The sequence below is a fragment of the Lygodium microphyllum genome, chromosome 29 (genome assembly GCF_053477565.2).
Source record: "Lygodium microphyllum isolate KBCC chromosome 29, Lygodium_microphyllum_v1.1.10, whole genome shotgun sequence".
Classification (NCBI taxonomy): Eukaryota; Viridiplantae; Streptophyta; class Polypodiopsida; order Schizaeales; family Lygodiaceae; genus Lygodium; species Lygodium microphyllum.
In genome coordinates this window covers 101,732,487-101,754,902 of record NC_141163.1, presented here as the reverse complement: position 1 = coordinate 101,754,902, position 22,416 = coordinate 101,732,487, and positions in this window count along the sequence as shown.

The following is a 22,416-nucleotide window of genomic DNA, read 5'->3' as shown; positions in this document are numbered from 1 at the left end:
TCCAGATCAAATTGCTGCCCAACTTTCCATAAATAAATTAAAGATGGGCTCCTGCTCAAAATCTCCAGATAGCGCTTCTGCAGTTGGTCCATTAATTTCTTCGAGTCCGAGCTAGCCACGGTCTTTACTGTCCCAGATCAGAAGAGTACTATTGCACTGTCTGTTCGCTGTTGCAACATGATCAAAGTACTGTCGAACCATTACAGGAAGCAGCATGCGATTGAACTGAACACAACAATTTCATTATCTGTTTTAACCAATTGAGACTCTCATCGTGGACGTTGTTGTGGGCCTCACAAATCATGGACGTTGTGACATTTCTCATTATAAATTTGTTTCTGAATGCTGTGCTCCTCAACAGTCGCATCTACACGGGGGCTTTAAAAAGTCACCATCGTTTTGCGCTTGTTTTGCAATCGTAATGATCCTGCAGGAACAGGATAATTATGGTTTCACACTTGATTTGTTTTATTGTATCTGGGTTGTGTTTGGATCTAGATATTGATTGTTTGAAAATGCATTTACCCTCGGATAGAAAGGCCAATGTAAGATGCTGCATGATGATCCGCTCTTTACAAGCTACAGGTTGACGCTTTGGGTAGGCAACTTGTTGGAGTTCAAACCCCCTATTTTGCGCGACGGGATGTTGCAGGCATCCTTCTAAGGGCACGCCCATGAGTATTGATCATGTTCCCGTACTTGTGTGGTGTAGTGGTTCACACACAGCTCTACATCAGAGCCAATTTTCACACAAATAAAATCCTTACTAGGGACGGAAGCATACATGTCTTGATAGGTATGCAAAATGAAGTATTTGTTATTAGCACTACCACCAAATGATGCCTGCACATGCTTGTGCTTTCCAAGTACATCCAAGCAAGTAATGCAACATCGAAGAAAACTAGTGAGCAAAGCATTATAATCACATAATAGGATTAGAGACTTCCATTTAATGGAAGACCTTTCCATGCACATTTGAGCTCTACTTCAAGCATATGATTGCATTAGTGAGAAGCATTCAAAACCCTAATGTAGTGCTTGGCAATATGAACAATAAAGGTAAATATGTTTTACATTCAACTTTGTATGCATTAATCATAATAGGATTAGATACTTCTCTTAACTAGTGTAGTGAGCACATTGGTAAGACCACCCATGCATGTCTACTTCCATGTGTATGATTGCATTAGTGAAGTATTCAAAACTTGGCAAAAGAAGAATAGCAAATACAAATCAAAACTTGGCAAAAGAAGAATAGCAAATACAAATCAAGAGCATTCAAAACTTGGCAAAAGAAGAATAGCAAATACGAATCAAGGAAGAATTCTTTCTCAAGGGGAATCAAGGAAGAATTCTTTCTCAAGGGAAGGCAATGTATACTGATCAAGATGGAGATACTTTTAGTAGAAGGAAATGATGGATTCTTAACTCTTCTCCAAAAGCTACACTATACTCTTCCTACTACTACTCCTCCAAAAGTTGTGTTACACTCTTCATTCAAAGTAGTAGAAGTGGATAAGAACATATCAAGATTTCAAAGTAGTAGAAGTTGATAAGAAGACATTAAGACGGAGATACTTTTAGTAGAAGGAAATGATGGATTCTTTACTCTTCTCCAAAAGCTACACTACACTCTACTACTACTCCAAAAGTTGCGCTACACTCTTCAAAGTAGTAGAAGTGGATAAGAAGACTTTCATAACTAAGTTCTCATTTTTCTTATCTTCCATCATTACATATAAATAGATAGGAAACTTTTCAAGCAATCACCATCCATAATATTGATGCACACCACAACAGAAACGAGGCATAGACACACAAAGTCATTGCGTCTATATATGCGTGTAAAAGAGCGTGTAAATAGACGCGAATTTTGCGTCTATATATCTGCGCAAATAGACACGAATATTGACGTGTTTTCAGATGCGTAATTATTTAACCATCTGAAATTGGGCTTAATATAATTTAAAAAATCAAAGTTAATAATTATTTTTGCATTGCTCTGTAATGAATGGCAGTTCTTCCAGTTCCTGTTGACAAGCCTGATATAAGTAATTAGCAGCAAGTGACACAAACCTTATTATACAATTAGTAGCAAGCATTGCATATATCTCGTAATTTCTCTACTTGAAGATGATAAAAAATACTTCATTTTTATTATGAAAAATTCAATTTAGCTTTAAACTTGACTATTGATTCTTGAGTATGCACATGTGTGCATGATATTTTCCATAGAATTAAGAATACACATTGAATCATTAAGCAAATTAAGTATGTTACAGTGAATGATCTATCTCATCTTCAATGAGATTAGCCCTTGCTAAACTATCTACTTCTAGGTCTATGTTGCCAAGAGGTAACGAAACAAATAGGTCTATCCCACTATCAGATGTGTTGTTATATTGCTCAATAACTTCATCATCAACCACATTATTGTCCTCTTCTGCGTCTCCTTGAACATCCTCGCAAGGTTCATCTTGTACTATATCATGCATATCATCCATTATGGTGTCATCATGTACATCATCATTAATTGTTGGATTGTCATCTGCTATCTCTATGTTGGTAATATTACCATTGGTTTTGAACAATTAGATATAGGGATGACATACCACCATTGGTTATTGTTTACCATTGGATGATACACAACCTGTGTTTGAAAAACGAAATCAAGAAACTTAAATACTTATTATATTGTGTATATGTATCACATGTATACATATAAAAAAAATTAGATTTTACATATATACCTGCTCGCATCGTTGAGGTAGTACTAATGTGTCATTCTTGTTTTGGTGAAATTTTGTAGAGTCAATGATTACAAAACCACTTGGATGATGTCTGATTGTGCAATGCTCACCATTTGTTACCACTTCTTTAAACCACTTCACATCCAATATATATATAAAGAATTGTCTAAAGTCAAGCTTCAGAATATCTTGGATCAAGCCACAATAACCTTCCATGGTACCATTGGCATCCTCGAAGTGAGCAAGGACACCACAGTCTTGGGTATCTCTCTTTTCATCTATACGTTGAGTTTGAAGATGTTTATCCTCACACCAAATAGCATTGAATAATGTGCACTAGTAGTAAAAGATTAAGATCAAACATGCCAATTTATTATATAAAATATAACTAGAAACAAATTAATTGATAGTATGTCTTACCTTTGATAAGCAACCTTGTGCATATTCCCACTCTTCTTGAGATATATTAATTTCATCCTCTCTTTCCATTCTCTCCATTTTCTCATGTAACCAATCTATATCAATATGACGTGGGAGCTCATTTAGATGATCTGGAAATGAGACATTACATCCATATCTGGTGCGAAATGCTCATCTTTCACTTTTTCTTCTTGCCCTTGTTCATTATATAGTGTCACCCATTTGCTCATTACATCACTATTGAGCACACAAAAACTATTTAACTTACGAAGTTCTTCTTTTGTTAGCACTTTACTCATTCCTTTTTCTTAAGGTATTATAGAGATCATCCTCAAGTCTTTATCGTCTTTCCATAGTCGTGGTTGCCCCGATCACCTTTTTGTGGGGTCTGCCACATGCTTGGAGGGGCTTGGGATCTATCAAGAACCATTGAACATCCACACATGAAGATTTCTCAACAACTTTGGAACCCAAGTTAGATAAAACCCAGCAAGACACAGCTTCTATACACTCGTTGAAACAAGCCTATGCAGTGGAACCCAAAGTGCAAGATTATATTTAGGCATGGCATGGTAAATCAGGTGCCTGTGGTGTGTGCCATTGGACTAGGAGTCACTCTTTACTCAAGTGGTTTGTGAATGGTTGCTAAACAAGATTTAAGTCTTGAGCTTCAAAGCTTGGAGAAGACACAATTCGGGGCTAGCAGGTAGTAGAATTGTGATTTAGAATCATGATATTCCCAAATCTTCATACTCTAATGCTACTTGGATATTTCAATGTAACACTTGCGAGGAAAGTGGGCCTTTATAATCGGGTGGACAAGCTATTCGTGATTAAGATTGCGCATTGCATCAATGGGTTAGATGCAATCCAAACACTAGCATCTAACAACCCAAACACTATTAATGGTAGAAAGTTTGCTCCATGTGCAAGATTATGGGTTCAAATATTCTAAACTTCTCTTTATTATTTCTTTAAAGTTTTTTATTTCTCCATGGTATTTAAAATTTTACCTTTTACAAAATTTACCTTTTTGCATTGCACCCTCCTTTGAAACTGTGTCTTAAGCCTCCCTTACATGCTTACTAAAATTCTATTATTCTTCTCAACAAAATATTTTATTTTGTAAATACAATAGTTTGTTTGTAGAAGCCTAAACCTCTTTCAAAATATCATTTGTTAAAAATGTAGTAGCTTAATTGTAGAAAATGTTGTAGAAGCTTTGAAAAGATTAAAAAAATTTCATACAATATCTTGTTTCTTGTCAACAAAAATTTTAGGAAAAAACTTAAAAAAATGAAATAACAGAGGAATTTAAAGGGTTTAAACCCATAACCTAATGCATATGAAGAAAGCTCTCAACCATTACAATATACTCTATCCACTTGTTATCTAAGTTGTAAGATATTTTGTAGCAACTACTTTTTGGTTGGCGATTTTTCAACAAAAAATTATATCCATGTGTTATCTAAGTTTTAAGATATTTTGTAGCAACCACTTTTTGTTTGGCCGTTTTTTGACAACAATTTCTTGGTAAGGCAAAGGGAAGTAACCCCATGAAAAGGAACATGCTTTGCACGTAATAACATGCAAACATTGAATAAATTATGCAACCATTTTGCTTTTCTTGAAAAAATGAAGGGGGATGTACTTTGCATGACATAGTGACAAACACAACAAAAAATATTTTTTTCCTCTTCTTTTTCTCACAAAAATTGAAGGGGGATGCTCTTCACATAACATAATATGATAAAACATGTAACGAAACATATTTCATGTGCAAACACCCACCAATCTCAAGAGGTAAAACTTAGTATGCTTGTAGCAAGGGGAACACAATTATGCTTCTTTGTCATGCAATAATGCACATGAAAGTTTTGCCATTCTTTCTTTATTATTACATGAGTAATCCATTATCTTGTGGTGATATTGCCACATACATAAATTATAGTTTTGTGAAGATGGCAAAACCTAGTCTCTCTCTCTTAAAGAGAAGTAGCATGTAGGAAGTAGAATTAGCTCACACACACACACACACACTCTCTCTCTCTCTCTCTCTCTCTCTCTCTCTCTCTCTCTCTCATGGCCTTGGTAGGGATACTAGGCTCATCCACAAGTGGTTTGCATAAACAATATCTCGGAGGTTATACACTTTTTATTATGTTGCCATTGAAGTGTCTAATTTGTTTCCCTTTCAATGGTGGGTAGTACATCTAGCATCCCATTATCCTTGCTTCCTTTTCATCCCATTAGCCTTCCCATCAAGTAGATGTTACAATTTCGCATGGTGCATGTATAGATTTGTACCGTAGCTACAACTTGTCTTATCCTCCAAAATAGTAAGATGGCATCCCAAAGACCTCTAGCAATTTGTACATGTTGCATCATATAGGAGCACAATGGATAGGTTGTCCCACTGAGCTTGTTCTTAGCTACATCATTTGGAATACATCATTTTCCCTTCTATTCGAATGATCACAAACACATTACTAAATTATCTAAAGGTAAAATTACAAAGTATCTCTAGATCATAGAAGTATTTTATCTTCTTCCAGATATAAGGTGGTTTGTGACACATAATGAAAAAGGAGAAGAAATAGAAAGGAATGAATTGAAAACATTCAAGAAAGTAGTAACTTTGGATGTAATGGTGTAAGAATTGATCACCACATGCAATAAAATGGCCAAAATACCAATCATCAAAACAAATGCCCAAATTTTTCTTGCAAATATAGGTACGTGCCAAAAACACACAATTTTCACAAACAATGCTCCAAAACAACAATATGCTTGAGGGAACCCACTTCTATGAGAGTTAAGCCCATTTAGAGCAGTTTGCTATCTCATATAATTTGGACCTATGTCCAATAGTTAACTCTATTAGGGGAGTGGGATGATGGCTTTCATACTATTCTTTGAACAATGACAAGAGGACGAAGAAAGAATACAAGCAATAGAGAAGCTATAGCTCTATAATCAAATATAACAATGAATAAAAGGAGGAGGTTTGTAAGACTAAGGGGTAGAACCATCTTCTAAGGGAAGAGAGAACCTAGACAGTCCTACATGTGTTCATAACTATTACTATGCTATATACTATACGTCCTTGAGCAAAGGTCAAGATACACTACTTGAACAATACAAATGGCATTAGACCACAAATCTAGAAGTCAAAGAAGAAGAATGTGTTGGAAAAATCCCATGTCAATGCCTTACAAATAGAAATAAACAAGAATCCTTGGATATTAATGCAACACCAATAGGAATCATAGAACGAAATAAGATAATGATAGAACACCAATACCAATAATGGGACAAATAAGTTGGAAAATACATATTAACACTAAGAGCTTGTAGGTAGAAAAGGATGCCATGTTGGACTACAAAGGCATTCTTCAAATAACCTCAAACTTCAAATGCAAAACAAACTAACATTATAATAACCATATATGGAAATGAGATGAATCACATGCAACCTTTCATTATATATATTCTATCTCAACCAAATGGACATAATAACATTTACATGTTCATTACTAGAGATGCATGTACAAGTAGGATAAGCTTACTAAAAGTCATTACATAATTGATATATTAAGCTAACACTAGTTACTTAACTATATGTTTAATATTTGTGAAACTATCATATTTTTAGAAAATTTCTTTTTACAAAGGCATTTTCAAGCATATATCTAGATGACCAAGAGGGTGTGAAAAACATCTTTAAATTTTTCAGTATTACCCTATTGATATCTCTACATCACCAATGGCTACAACTCATCAATTGACTAGTATTGCCACATGAAAATGATCCTCACATAGCTATCTAGGTTCAATGCATTATTGTTGTACACATGTACATAATTCCAAAGCACAAGACATGCATGGATGCATGTTGATTGAAATACAATGTTCTAATTTGTGTCAAGATTGTGGGAGAGAAGGAAGGAGTCTCACTTGTATCTTTCTTGCTTGCACAATGGGAGAATACACACAAGGGTGGAGGCTGAAAACAGTTTTCCTCTTCTTAGTTGTGAAAACCAAAAGAACTCTAGTACAAAGAAATAGAAGAACCCTAGATATGGGTCTCAAACCAAACTCAACTAACTAAGGTGGCATACTAACTGAGCCACGAACTAGAGTAGATAAGGATAGCTATCATGTAGCTATTATTCAGGGGCGGTGTACCAACCGCATCTGCAACTGACAAGTCGGTGACATAAATACACAACGGTCACCCTGGCGTATCACGAGTGGAGCTCGATATGTCAACACTCCCCCTCGAGCTCAATCCCAATTCCTGCACACCAAGCAGGTCTCTGAACTTGCGCAGCTTCTCTGCGCCCAATGCCTTCGTGAATATGTCAGCTACCTGATCCTCTGTGCTGACATAAACTAGATCAATAAGACCTAGTAAAACCCTCTCTCGCACATAGTGATAATGCACCTCAATGTGCTTTGTTCTAGCATGATAGACTGGGTTATTTGCCAAGTGTATACTACTCATGTTGTCACAATAAATGACAACTGGCCCATATGTAGACTGATGCATATCATAAAGTAGCTTATGCAACCAAGCTACCTCACATGCAGCCATTGCTGCACCCCTGTACTCAGCCTCTGTGCTCGACAAGGCAACTGTAGGCTGTTTCTTGCTGCTCCAAGTGACTGCAGCACTCCCAAAAGAGAACACATATCCACTGGTAGATCGTCTATCAGAAATACTACCAGCCCAATCAGCATCAGTGTATCCATGCAACTGTATTTGAACCCCAGTCTCATAAAATAGTCCATACTGCAATGTGGACTTCACATACCTGAGTATGCGTCTAGCCGCATCCAAATGTGGTTTCCTTGGAGCCTGCATAAACTGACTTACTAATCCAACAGCATAGCTCAAATCTGGCCTGGTAATAGTCATATAAATCAAGCTTCCTACTATGCGTCTGTACATAGTAGGGTCTTCCAGAAGCTCACCTGCATCTGCGCTCAGCTTCACATTCTGCTCCAAAGGAACTGAAATAGGCTTACAGCCTGTCATCCCATATTTGGACAGCATGTCCAATCCATATTGCCTCTGCAAGAGCTGTATCCCACTTGGTGATCTAATCACCTCAATGCCCAAGAAATAACGCAGCTCTCCCAAATCCTTCATCTCAAACTTCTGCTTCAATAGTATTTTCACATGAAGGATATCTTCATCACTGTCACCTGTCATAATCAAATCATCAACATAAATGACAAGTAGCATAATACCTTTCTCTGTTTTTCTCACATAAAGTGAGAAGTCTGCCTTGGAAATCTGAAAGCCAATAGTGACAAGATACTGTCCTATCTTGTCAGACCATGCTCTAGGTGCTTGCTTCAAGCCATACAAGGCTTTCTTCAACCTGCAAACAAACTCAGGATGAACAGCATGCACATAACCTGGTGGCTGCTCCATATAGACCTCTTCTTGCAAATCACCATGCAAGAAGGCATTCTTTACATCCATCTGATGTAAAGACCATCCCTTTGATGCAGCCATAGCAATGACTGCTCTTACGGTTGCCATCCTTGCAACCGGACTGAATGTTTCTTCATAGTCAATGCCATATGTTTGTGCATACCCCTTGACTACTAATCTTGCCTTGTATCTGTTCACAGAACCATCAGCATTGTGCTTCACCTTATAAACCCATTGCATTCTTACCTTTAGGCAAAGGTACCAATTCCCATGTAGCGTTTGCTTCCAAGGCATCCATTTCTTCATCCATGGCTTTCTCCCATTTTTCTTTTCCCATGGCTTGCTCAAAAGAAGTGGGTTCTGGTTCCTGTATCACCTTGACCATATATGCATAGTGAATGGCTGTAAATCCATCATATTTCAGCCTATCCACAGGATACCTAACTCTGGTAGACCTACGCAAAGTGGGTTCACTCCCAGGTGCTCTCAAAACATCCCTGGTCTTCCTTACTCCAGGTGTAACAATAGAAGGAATACCCAACTCATCATCAATGCTCTGTTCTGAGCCACTGGATTCACCATCCACATAAGAGTGACCTGCATTCACATCAAACATGGGCTGATCAACCTTCTCTTTTCCTTTTCGTGATACCTGCATACCACTATCTGTATTACTTTGAGAAGATTCTCCTGATCTCAATCTGCCTATCCATGGCGAAGAATGTGAACCACTGCTAGAGGACGCTCCAGGTCCACTAATATTTTGTGACTGCTGCTGTGAATTCTGTGCAGCATTACCATTTTGTGCATCTACATCATCAATCACATTTACTGGTTTATACCAGCTACTCATCTCATCAAAAACAACATCTCTGCTCACTGTAAACTTACGAGTAGAAGGGTTATAGCATCTATACCCTTTTTGCTGCAGAGAGTAACCAATAAAGATGCACTTCTCAGCTTTTGGATCCAACTTGGATCTCAGCTCATCTGGCACATGTACATAGGCAATGCAACCAAAAATTTTCAAATGAGAAATATCTGGTTTCCTACCAGTATACCTCTCCTCTGGAGTCATTCCATGTATTGCTGCAGTGGGAGTCCTGTTCATTATGTAGACTGCTGTAGCAACTGCTTCAGCCCAATAAAAATCTGGCAGGTCTTTTTCATTAAGCATGGCACGAGATACCTCTCCAATATGCCTGTTTTTCCTTTCTGCAATTCCATTTTGTTGTGGGGTATAACTGCATGAATATTGCTGCTTTATGCCATGCTCCTGCAAGAACTTTGCAAACTCATTTGAGAGGTACTCTCCCCCTCCATCTGACCTCAGGCATTTTATTTGCAGACCTGTTTCTTTTTCAGCCATAGCTTTAAGGGTTTTGAAATGCCCAAAAACTTCACTTTTCTTTTTCATAAAATACACCCAAATTTTTCTGCTATAGTCATCAATAAAAGTGACAAAATAATGACAGCCTCCAAGAGATGTAGTTTTAGTAGTCCACACATCAGAGTGGATTAATTCCAATGGCTTCTCACTCTCTTGAACATGTCTAGGAAATGGTTTCCTTGCCTGTTTTCCAAACTGACAGGCTTCACATACCTTATGCATTTCTGCAACCTTGAATTTTGGCAATCCTGCAACAATATTTTGGGCCTGCATTGATTTAAGTCGCTGTACATTAACATGACCAATGCGTTTATGCCAGATATCAATATCTGCAACTACACCGGTCCCATGTGCAAACATTGCTGCACTCAATTCAGACATGTCTGCATCCAACGTAAACATTCTGCCCTTCTTCTTTCCTTTTGCTATCAAGCGACCTTTATTTTTCATATCCTCAACAAAGCATCCATGAGGATTAAATCTGACCTGCAAGCCCTGCTCAACCATTTGACCGACAGAAACCAGATTCTTGGTGATATTCGGGACATGAAATACATCGGACAGGTATTTCTTTTTCCCATCCTGCATAGACAAGGGAATTTTTCCAATCTGCACAATAGGATGTGCAGTATCATCACCAGTCTCCACAAATCCTGGTTTTTCCATTTTCCTTGCATCCTCCATCCATTCTGCATGACCTGTCATGTGGTTTGATGCACCTGAGTCAACATACCATACATCCTTGCTTTCTTCTACACTTGTCACAGAATTGTTCATGTGCTGCACCATGAACAAATACTCATTTCGGTCATCACCCTGTCTGCTAGAAGATGCATAATTCCCTTGTTGCAGTTTTCCATTCATGATGTCATTCTGCTTTTTATAGCAGTCTTTAGCCATATGACCCATTTTACTACAGTAGTAGCATTCAACATTACTGTTTGCATTTTGACCTCTTTGCCATCCACCACGACCTCTTTGGCTCCCCCTGCCTCTAGAGTTACCACGTCCTCCTCCATAGGACTGGTTTTCTTGAGTTTGCTGCATATTCTGATTTCTACCACGGCCTCCAAATCGGCCTCCTCTACCTCTGCCTCTACCTCTTCCAGCATTTGAGTAGAAGACAGCTTCTTTTGAAGTTCCTCCTGAAGAAGATGCACCACCATTTCTCTGTTCCTCAGAAATTAGAAGAGCAATCAACTCCTCAAAATCAGGAAATCTTTCACAAACTGAAATGGATGTCCGAAACTGTGCATAATCCTTTCCTAGACCATTCAAGGTCACAGAAACTAAATCATCATCTTCCACTGGTGACCCAATGGAAGCAAGTGCATCTGCAATCTTCTTCACCTTCATATGGTAGTCGTTGATGCTCATATTTTCTCTTTGCACATTGTGCAACTCTTGCTTGAGCTGCATTTTCCTGGCTTGCGTATTTGTGCTATACATTTTTGACAAAGTATCCCATGCCTCCTTTGGCGTACTTGCATCCTGAATATGCACAATCATAGAGTCTGAAATGCTGATAGACAGCCAATACATAACTTTCCTGGCTCTCTCATGCCATGCTTTAAATGCCTGCATTTGCTGTTGATTGGGAACATCAGGAAGAACTGGTTCAATTCTTCTTCATTTCCTGCAACAAATTCCCAATATCCTTTTCCCATAAGGAAATTCGTCATTCTAAACTTCCATGCTTGGAAGTTGTTCTTGTCAAGCTTTTCAATGACAATCTGTGAAAGAGAATCAGATGCCATTACAGAAGACTGCAAAAAATTCTGTCACTGCAAAAACCACAGCTTCACCCTCACAAGGGAAAATCTGCAAAACTGGCGAAAGTGGTATATGACCACACAGTCACTTCCTAGTGAAGATTTTGCATCAACAGGCAACAGGGATGATTCTGTAACTCCCAATGTCTCTGCGCACAAGCATACAATGCAATTTTTACAGTAACTATTCACCGACCTGTAGAACAGTGGCTGCACAGCATAAAACTGGGCCTTTTCCTGAGTGCGCGCAGAAAACTTCCGCCTCCAAAACAGGCCCTCTTGCTTCAACGCGAAGGGCGTCTCAACCTGAGACAATGCACTCCTGCACTTTTCGGCTGTGCTACCTGCAGAGATCTGCTCCCAAAACAGAAAATGAAAGCAACACTGCTCCTCTTACCAGAACACTGCGAGCTTGGCTTGCTTTCTTGAGCTCCTTACCACGAACAAGGCTCTGATACTATGTCAAGATTGTGGGAGAGAAGGAAGGAGTCTCACTTGTATCTTTCTTGCTTGCACAATGGGAGAATACACACAAGGGTGGAGGCTGAAAACAGTTTTCCTCTTCTTAGTTGTGAAAACCAAAAGAACTCTAGTACAAAGAAATAGAAGAACCCTAGATATGGGTCTCAAACCAAACTCAACTAACTAAGGTGGCATACTAACTGAGCCACGAACTAGAGTAGATAAGGATAGCTATCATGTAGCTATTATTCAGGGGCGGTGTACCAACCGCATCTGCAACTGACAAGTCGGTGACATAAATACACAACGGTCACCCTGGCGTATCACGAGTGGAGCTCGATATGTCAACAATTTGTTAGTCTCAATACTACCTATGCAATCTAGATTTGAGCATGGAATGTAGTAGGAGGTGATCCCACATACTTTGCAAAATGTGTGTATGGATGGGTGTGACCCAAAGGTGTAAATGGTCTACCAAGTCTTAGAGCCCCCTTGCAATGAAATTTTGTGGGGCACTATAAAATGAGTATTTTGGCAAATAACACCATATCAGAGAATTCGGAATTTTCCAAGTTCCAATTTCAAATAAGTGATAAATATTTGACCACATGGCTAAATCTTGATCCATATTCAAAAATGGGATTTGGGAAGGTAGCTTATATAGTATTTAGGGTAGACTCCACCTTTAAGTAAGACAACAAGATTTGACCATATGGTCAAATAATAAATGTATTGGGGGTTCCCAAAGTGCATGGAAATTCTCTAATTCCCTAACATAGAGTTACATGTGACAATTAGAGCAATTAGAGTCCCATGCAACCATCTCTCTTAAAGGTGCTTGCACACTTACCATCTTACTTCTCCATAGTGGAATCCCTTATATGTAGCACTCAATCGATGTAGACGTGGTTTTACATCTCTTTCTCAATGCACCAAATTCTTGCTAAGAAAAGTTGGTTTGGTCACTAAGCAATATTAGTCGATAAAAATGGTTCCAATAAAATTCACTCCTCAAATGTGCACTTGGTCTTAAGGACATATATAAAAGGTGAAGCCCCTACATTAATAATTACCATTTGCAAAGATTACCTTCAAAAAATTTTCTCTAGCCCATCACATACTACATGAGTTTTGAACTACCTAATGGAAGACAACCTAAGAAACACCCATAGTCACCATGCTTTACACTCATTCTTTGTGGGGCATGTATAGATAATGTTCTTGGTTATGGACAAGTAATAGTTCAAATGATTACTTTTGTCATAAACATACTCATTAATTATGTGGTGGCTAGTCCCATCATGGTAAGTGAAATGTTTAGAAATATTGCTACCAAAAGGAACTTCTAGTATATAATTTACCACTAAGAAAGCACATACAACTAGGCCAAAGATCAACGAGTATTCCTCTCGAAATCTATGCTTTGCCCTTTGTAAGGATATTTTTTTAACAATGATCATATGAATATCTCAAAAATGTCTCCAAAGTGATCACCTAGTGGCAAAGGTTGTGCTTCACAACCTAGAGGTTGTGGGTTGAAGCCCCATAAAGTGCATCATGGGTAGGGACACCTATATTCACATGGAGGATTCATGTGTTTAGGATTCCTACCCCTTGAACACTCAACTAAACCCTCCTCCTTGGTAGGTGCCTTGAGGAGGAGGATTCCAACTATGATCAAGCTCCCTGAGTGACAGATTACCCTTGGTGCCCATTGGAGATGCCTACATTTGATCGCTAATAATTGTGAATGAGTCCCCTCCCCTCAGCCCCACCCCTCTTGTGGGTGTTTGGGTATGTATGTCTAACAAGAAAAAAATTATTGAAAGCAACCAAGTCCCCCACCCCCTAAAAAGAAATGAAAAGTAAAGAAAATGCTAATACTTCCAAGTGGCATGTTAGAAATAATAATGTATATTATCACCCCAACCCAAGATGTTTACATGGTTATCAATCATTAGCAACGAAAAACACCTAGCATATGGTCTTGATTTTCTATTAACTAGTTAGTCCCCCTTGCTAAAAGAAACATTCTGGGGCAGTCTTTCTCTCTATGACACATCCAATCACACAACCCCTTGATTATGACTAGCACTATACTAGATGTCATGGCAAGGGATGTGATGGGAGGTGACTAGCAATGTACTTTTTAATAATGGAAATATTAACAATGAATTACAAAGTGGGTGTATGCTAAGTTGAGTGGAGCATAACAAAGTTGAAAAATCAGTCATGAGAATGATCATATACCAATCCTTAAAGGACATGTTTGCCAAAAGCAAGTAGCTCTTGTCAAACAAATGGACTACCAAGCATGTGATGATGTGGTAGTTGATTTCCATGAAAAAAAAGCTCAATGCTCATTGGTGATTTTGCATTCTTATTTTATTTCTATCATAGGAGCTGACATTCTTCCTTTACTTACTTAATTTCCCTAGAAAGAAATTGCTCCATGAACAACAATTTGAAATCAATCTTAGTTGTGTGGCTTTCTATGAAGAGACAACTCCAAATTTCCTAGGGTTTTATCACTTTTCATTGTTCTATCATGATAAGGAAGCTTAGAAGCACTTTCTTTAGTTGTACACGATTAAAGTTGCTATCAAACAATTGCAATGGTGGGTGTGAATACCATGTCATTCAAAAGAAATGATATTTTTATTATGTTGACTTATAGTTTTCCAAAAACAAAAGGTGTTTATAAATGCATCACATGTGAAAACCACATTAGGAGTTTTTTAATTCCAAATATTTAGAAGCACACTTTGGTGGTGGAAGGAGGTTTGGGGGGGAGCACTCTTGGGAAATCTAGAGACGGGGGTGTGGATGGGGGTGGGGATGAGTGGGGGGAATATGGAGACTCTAAATATTGAACCTAGGACCATATGATTCTTCAAAAAGATGCTTTGCTTATAGTCTTAGATGTAAATTCTTTGAAATCAAGTGTATGTGCCTATGAGAGGAATTAACTAATCATAGCATTACAAGTAAGAATCATATGTAGGGACAAATGTATTATTACCTTGGGACTTATTGGTCTTGCAATTAGGAAAACACCTCACAATCTCAAATTATCTCCTCAAACATTGATTATGTATGCTAACACACTATAGAATTTATGTATGATCACACCTAACTATCTATGCTAATGGTATCTAAGCCTTTCAGTTACAAATTACTACTAGATCTTCATGTTATAAACTCTAAACAAAGAGATTCTTCTCTATATAGATGCACATGTACACATGCTTATTTGCACGCATGCACGCACACACACACACACACACACACGCACGCACGCAAGCACACACACACACATAGAGACATGTATGTAATGGACAATATGCCCATTTATAATTTATGCAATGTTGATAATATGAGAGAGAGAGAGAGAGAGAGAGAGAGAGAGAGAGAGAGAGAGAGAGAGAGAGAGAGAGAGAGAGAGAGAGAGAGAGAGAGAGAGAGAGAGAGAGAGAGAGAGAGAGAGAGAGAGAGAGAGAGAGAGTCAAGTCTAATATGACAAGATGGCAATAAGCAACCATATTACTGACATAGTTGTAATATTACAATAATTTATGAGAATTAGGTTGAGGGTTCATGGTGTAGTTAATGGTGAATGTATTGATTGATTGAGAGAGAGAGAGAGAGAGAGAGAGAGAGAGAGAGAGAGAGAGAGAGAGAGAGAGAGAGAGAGAGGTATATATATGTGTACATATATATCACTCTCTTTGAGTCTTGTCACACAACAACTCATCTTACTAGAAAAAAACATGCATTTATATAGTTAAAAAGTTTTCCAAACTTGGGTTGATAGGATGAACTTGTAGATGTCTATCAAAGAGCTTACTAGCCAACTTGCAGCCTCAAAAAATACACATACTATGAGTGCCTTCACATGCTCTTCTACCATTAGAAAATCCTAATTGTGTCCATGCTCAATTAGAGAGAGATTTGAAAATTATTCCTAGAGTGAACCTCTCAAGATTGCACCCAAAATTAAGTATTTTCTTCAATTGAAATCTCATCTTATCTATGCACATTTCAAACACAAGAATGCATCTTTGGACCTTTTTCCACAAGGCCTTGAGTTGTAACCTATTTGGCAACTCCTTGCTAAGTCTACATATAGCTTGCAATTCGGCAATCCATTTGGGAACCACCAACCTAGTCCAACAATGGAAGAGGGCATGGTCGAATGTGGTTCTCAATAAAAGATGACCCAAAATAGTATGTAGTTGAGAATCCTTAGCTCTCAAACAAGTGGCAAGTGGTCCTCAACTTTTCCATTTTTCCCTTTTTCTAAAATTTGAAGATCCTTCCATTTGGCTAGTAGGTGCAGGTCTTTTCACAGCCAATTATGAGTCACAGTCTCAAAGATAGCTTTTATGAAGGTACATCAAAATCATCATGACACTAGAGGCTACCATTATATATTGGTCCACTCCCAAAATGTGGCACCTAGTTGCCTCTTGATCAAAACAAAAGAGCACCCCCGGTGGTAAATGCAATTCCATCACTTTGTAGAACTCAAACCTTCATCTCCTCTCTTACAAGCTAATGTTCTACCAACACACATGCACATGAGTTCATGAAAATTTCACAATTAAGTAAAGGAAATATTCAAATATATTCTGAAAAGAGCTTTTGATGTGGGATCAATCACACATGGTAGAGAAACCAAGAGCTCTCTTTATATCGGGCCAATATTAACAGGGTTGTCCTTTGTCCTTTTCCCCTTCAAACATGAATATTTTCATCTCTAAAGTAGGATGGCTCCATATTCTACATGTGATTCTTGTTTAATGGCATCGCTAGACTAGGATCGTTCATTTGCCCTACTTGCATAGCCTTTATGAGAGCCTCTCATAGTGGGATCATTCATTGCTCTACTTGTAAATCATGCTTCTAGCTACCCTATGATCAATGAATCAAATGATTTTACTAATGCAAAATAGTGATAGCACTTGGCACACGTTCTTATAATTCCTTCTCAAGTGCTATCCTATTGCACCGTATATCGGCCTACAGTTCACATAGTTTTCAAGTCTTGCATAACATTTAACATGATGTAGTTCTTGCAAATTTGAAGCTTATGTCATAGTTTTGGAGTGCTATCATGTAGCATGCCTTATATATAGTTCACACAATTCAATTCTAGAGTTCACATTCAAGTAGGTTTGGAGTTCACACAATCCAATTCTAGAGTTCATGTTCATGTAGTTTTGGAGTTCACATAGTTCTTGAGTGCTATCCTATGCAGCACCTTATACCGGCTTGTGCTTAATAGTACATAGTTCACACAATTCTTGAGCATTGTCTTGTAGTGTCTTATACCAGCCTATGCTTAACAGCACGTAGTTGTTCATGGAGTTTTTCATGCTTAATAGTCTTGAGGGTTGAATGGGATTGATTTTTAGCTATTTTTAATTGTTTTTTAGGTATTGAATGGCTGATTTTATGTTTCAATTATAGGCTTTGAGTGGTTTTAGAAGAGTTTTATGGATTTTTGGGATGATTTGAATGTGTTTGATAAGCTCATGATGTTTTTTGATTGAGTTATGATGTCATATTAGGTTCTATAGTATGTTTGATTGGTTCTAATAGGATTGATTTACCTTTGTTTGGTACTATTTTTATACTATTTGAGAGTTTGAGATTGTGAATTATTGGGTTTGAGAATGACTACATATATTTTGGATGATTTTTTATGGATATGAATGGTTTTGCTTGAAACTATGAGGTTTTATGGTGTACTATTGACCCTCTATAGAGTATTGTTAGCTTTTGTATGTGTGATGCTATCTTTTGTTTTCTTTTCTAAGTGTTCTTTGAGATGAATGTTTAGCTTGGGAAAGTTTTCCAATCTTGAAAGGAGAATATTATAAGCTCAAAATTAGCTAGCATGAATGAAGAAGTAGCTAATGAAGACTAGAGTAAAGAGTTAAAGTGACAGTGATAGTGATGGACTAGAAAGAGTCAATGTGGTGGCTTTGGTGCCTCTTTGGATCAGACATACTTTGGAGGGAAATCCATGACCAAGAAATGAGTTTAGTGATTCATTCTATTGTATTGCAAGTCTATGATATATGAGTTATTGAGAGAGAAAGATATCCATTTCAGAGGTTGAAACTATGTATTTGTGAGAGAAATTATAAGAGGTTGAGAGAAGAATAATGAATCGTGATAAATGAAGTCTATGTTATTATCTCCATTAAAAATTGAGTAGATTTTATTTTTTCGTAGTCATTCATACATAACAATAAAGATACATTGAATATTTTGTAAAGATAAATTCGTTGGAGATTCATTTTATGATGTTGCATAGAGTTGTTCTTGTTGTTTCTCTTGTTTGCCAATATCAAGTGGTGAAGATGTTTCTTTTTGTTGATAGAAGATAGAATTTCTTGTAGTATTTTTTTCATTTTCTCAGTGTTCTCTAGAGAGCTCTATGTTTTGGTGCACAAATAGGGAAAACTACCATCAACAAGTATCTATAGGGAGGTTGTAAATAAAAGAAATAACAATATTCAAGAGAGAGTATAGAAGATTGTAAGATTAAAGGTACTACTAAAGAATTGGTAGAATTCATATGTAAAGCCACTTTCTTAAAGAGATTCATTCCCCAATGGTGAGAGCAAAAGGCTATCTTGATGTGGGCCTTATATGATGGAATATTCCCCCTATCTATACAGAAGCAACAGAAACTTGACTTTTTATGTCAACCTATTTGGGCGAAAACTAAAGAAGCATAACCAAAGAGAATGAACATCAATGGAATATTTGGATTTCATTGAAGAGTTTCCAAACATTATTAGGTGGGAGATTGTAAAGAAGCTCCAAGAGTCATAGTGATCAGTGCGCACGTCCATAAGAATAAGAAGGAAAAAAGCTGGGATTTGTTCATTGATGCACAATAGCACAACACGTGGGATGCTCGATGTCCCCCTGATGTAATGATAACCTCCTCTTCATCCAATTGGAAACCCACTAAAAGCTAGTAGATATAGTGTTCTACACAACCTACGGCATTGAAACCCTCCTAAGTTGGTACTACCAAAATGATGGCACTATGAAAAATGAAATTTTATACCTTTAGAATAGAATACCCTCCCCTCTGCAACGGCATGAAAGTAGAATTTAGAGATTGTGAAAAGAAAGGAGTGAAAGAAATGTTGGCAAGAAAGTCTTTCAAAGACTAAAGCCCCTCTATTTCCCTTCTGTGGAGCATAACTAAACTAGGTGGAGCCAACTCCCTAATGAGTGATGCGATAGAGAGACAAGCACCAGAATGAATCTAGAGGTACATGAGAAGACAGAAAGCAAAACTCAAAGCTAAGAACAAGCTAGCAAGAGAAGCCTCCTTTAATGCCCTTATAGCACTCTTCATCATAGAAGTCCCAATACCAAATCAAGGTTCCCTTCCTAGCCAAATCCATCCTGGAAAGATTGATAATAGGCTAGTGAATGTAGTCCCATTGCCAATTTTTAAGGGAGAATATAATGAAGACCCCTCATGTAGCCGAGTTCACGGTAGCATGTGTGGTCAATAATGTTACAACCCCAAAGCATTGGTTAGCGATATTCCTAGACACTTTTAAAGGCACAACATTTCAATGGTATGAGAGACAAGTAGTAGAAACTTTAGGCACATGGAATGAATTGAAGGGGGCTTTTCTCACCAAATTTATACATGAAGGTTTTAAAGAGTTGATGTTGCTACTTCCATTGTCGAGGGCCTCACTATATGTAATCCCTCTATATTACGTGAATTCAAGTATTGTTTGCTCAATATAAAACACACTCCTTTCCATTCAATCTATAAATGATCCCTTCATATGGCACCCTTTTGTTTGGAAAAAATGTATAAAATTGGTATTTTAAAAATCCCTTCTTTTGAACCCATGTGATATGCTTATACATTTTTGAGTGACCCACCCCTACTCCCATGAAGGAGTTAGATCTATATCCAAAAGTTGTTTGTGGGACCTTTATCCAACAAGTGGAAGGTGAAAATCAATTAACCTTTATTGATGCAGAAGGTGGTGAATGTCATTTGAAGGTAGCTAGTAGTCTACATGACAATGACCTAGCAATCCTTCATGACTTGTTGAAGGAGAACTTAGACGTGTTTGCATGGTCTTATAAAGACTTGAAGGGGATTGATCCCATTGTGTGTTAGCACCACATTGATCTCAAGTTTGATGCCAAGCCAGCAAGGCAATGCCCGCTGGGGTGATCCATTACTTATGCCTTTGTCTATTCCATCTAAACCTTGGGAACAAATTTCTATGGATTATACTAAATCTAACCATGATATGATTTGGACAGTAGTAGATAGATTTAGTAAACAAGCATATTTCATTCCATATAATGTTAAAGCATCACAAGCAGCACAATTATTTTTTAAAACTGTTTTCACTAACCATGGATTGCCAAAAGTTATTATTTCAGATCGTGATTCTAGATTTTGTAACAACTTTTGGATTACTCTGTTTGCTAACCTAGGCACAAAGATTGATTTCTCATCTGCATTTCATCCTGAAACTAATGGACAAACAGAAGCCACTAATAGCACTATTTTAGATCTCTTACATGCATATACTATTTCTAAACCTCAGACATGGGACACACATTTGCATTTATTACAGTTTGCATATAACAATACACCACACACATCTACAAAGAAAGCACCGTTTGAAGTGATTTATGGTTATAGATTATCTACACCTGTTGCATCTTTGTCAAATAGAATTCAAAGTGCTGATGATATTGCTAGTATGCATAATACTATTTTTGATGAGGTTAAAGATATGATTGCTAAAGCCCAGCAATCATATACCGAACAAGCCAATAAGAAAAGACAAGCAATGAATTTCAAAGTTGATGACTATGTTTGGTTGAGAATAGAAAAACGTAGACTACAAAGTGTAGATAGACACCCGGTTGTGAAATTAGCTCCTAGATTCTATGGACCATTTAGGATGATTCATAAAATAAATGACAATGCATTCAAGTTAGAATTACCAACTCATTGGAAAATTCACAACACATTTCATATTACTTTATTAAAACCTTTTAGAGGCCAATTACCTGTACACCCTGTTTATGAAAACCCACCTTTGTTAGAGGAAGAGACTGAAATACTTGAACCAGAAGCTATCATAGACACTGACTTTATGACCACTAGAACTGGCAAAAGATATTCTAGATATCTAGTTAAATTTAAGAACCATCCTGTAGAGGAAGCATAATGGATGCACGCTAGAGACTTAAATGCTTTCCCCACTCTGTTAGCTCCACATTGAGCTAATAGCAATTGAGGTCAATTGCTATCCACCCCAAGGGTATGATGCCAGGAGGCATATTTCACTGTGGATTCCGTGCCATGGTGGATTCCGTGAGGTTTTACAGTGGATTCCGTAAACTTTGATGACCGTGGCTCATACACAAAGTGGATTCTTTGTACGAGAAGTTGATGGGGACGCCTGTCCTTTTCGAGCATTTCATTAATTTAGTGTGTACATGGGTGATTCCATAGCGGGTGATTCCGCAAAATGCATATTAAATTAATAAACGTTTATGAGTTTAGAGTGCGCACTCGTAATAAATTAAGGTTAGGATTTATTTCTAACCAGTTGATTTATTTATGTAGCTGAAGACTGCTAGGTATTCACTTTTGTCGGTTTAATTGTATTATTTTACTAACGATTGTGAATGCTTCAGTTGATGTGTAGAGATAGCAGCAATGGCGGAGGAAAGCATTGGAGGATAGCGAGTATTCGATTTATGGATTATATTTTGATAGGCGCCACGCCTATATTTTGTCATGCCTATTTATTGAGGCATCGATTATTTATTATTATTTTGTATGCGCACTGCAATCTTCTTCACCTTCATGTGGTAGTCATTGATGCTCATACTTTCTCTTTGCACATTGTGCAACTCTTGCTTGAGCTGCATTTTCCTGGTTTGCGTATTTGTGCTATACATTTTTGACAAAGTATCCCATGCCTCCTTTGGCGTACTTGCATCTTGAATATGCACAATAATAGATTCTGAAATGCTGATAGACAGCCAGTACATAACTTTCCTGGCTCTCTCATGCTATGCTTTAAATGCTTGCATTTGCTGCTGCTGATTGGGAACATCATGAAGAACTGGTTATTCTTCATTTCC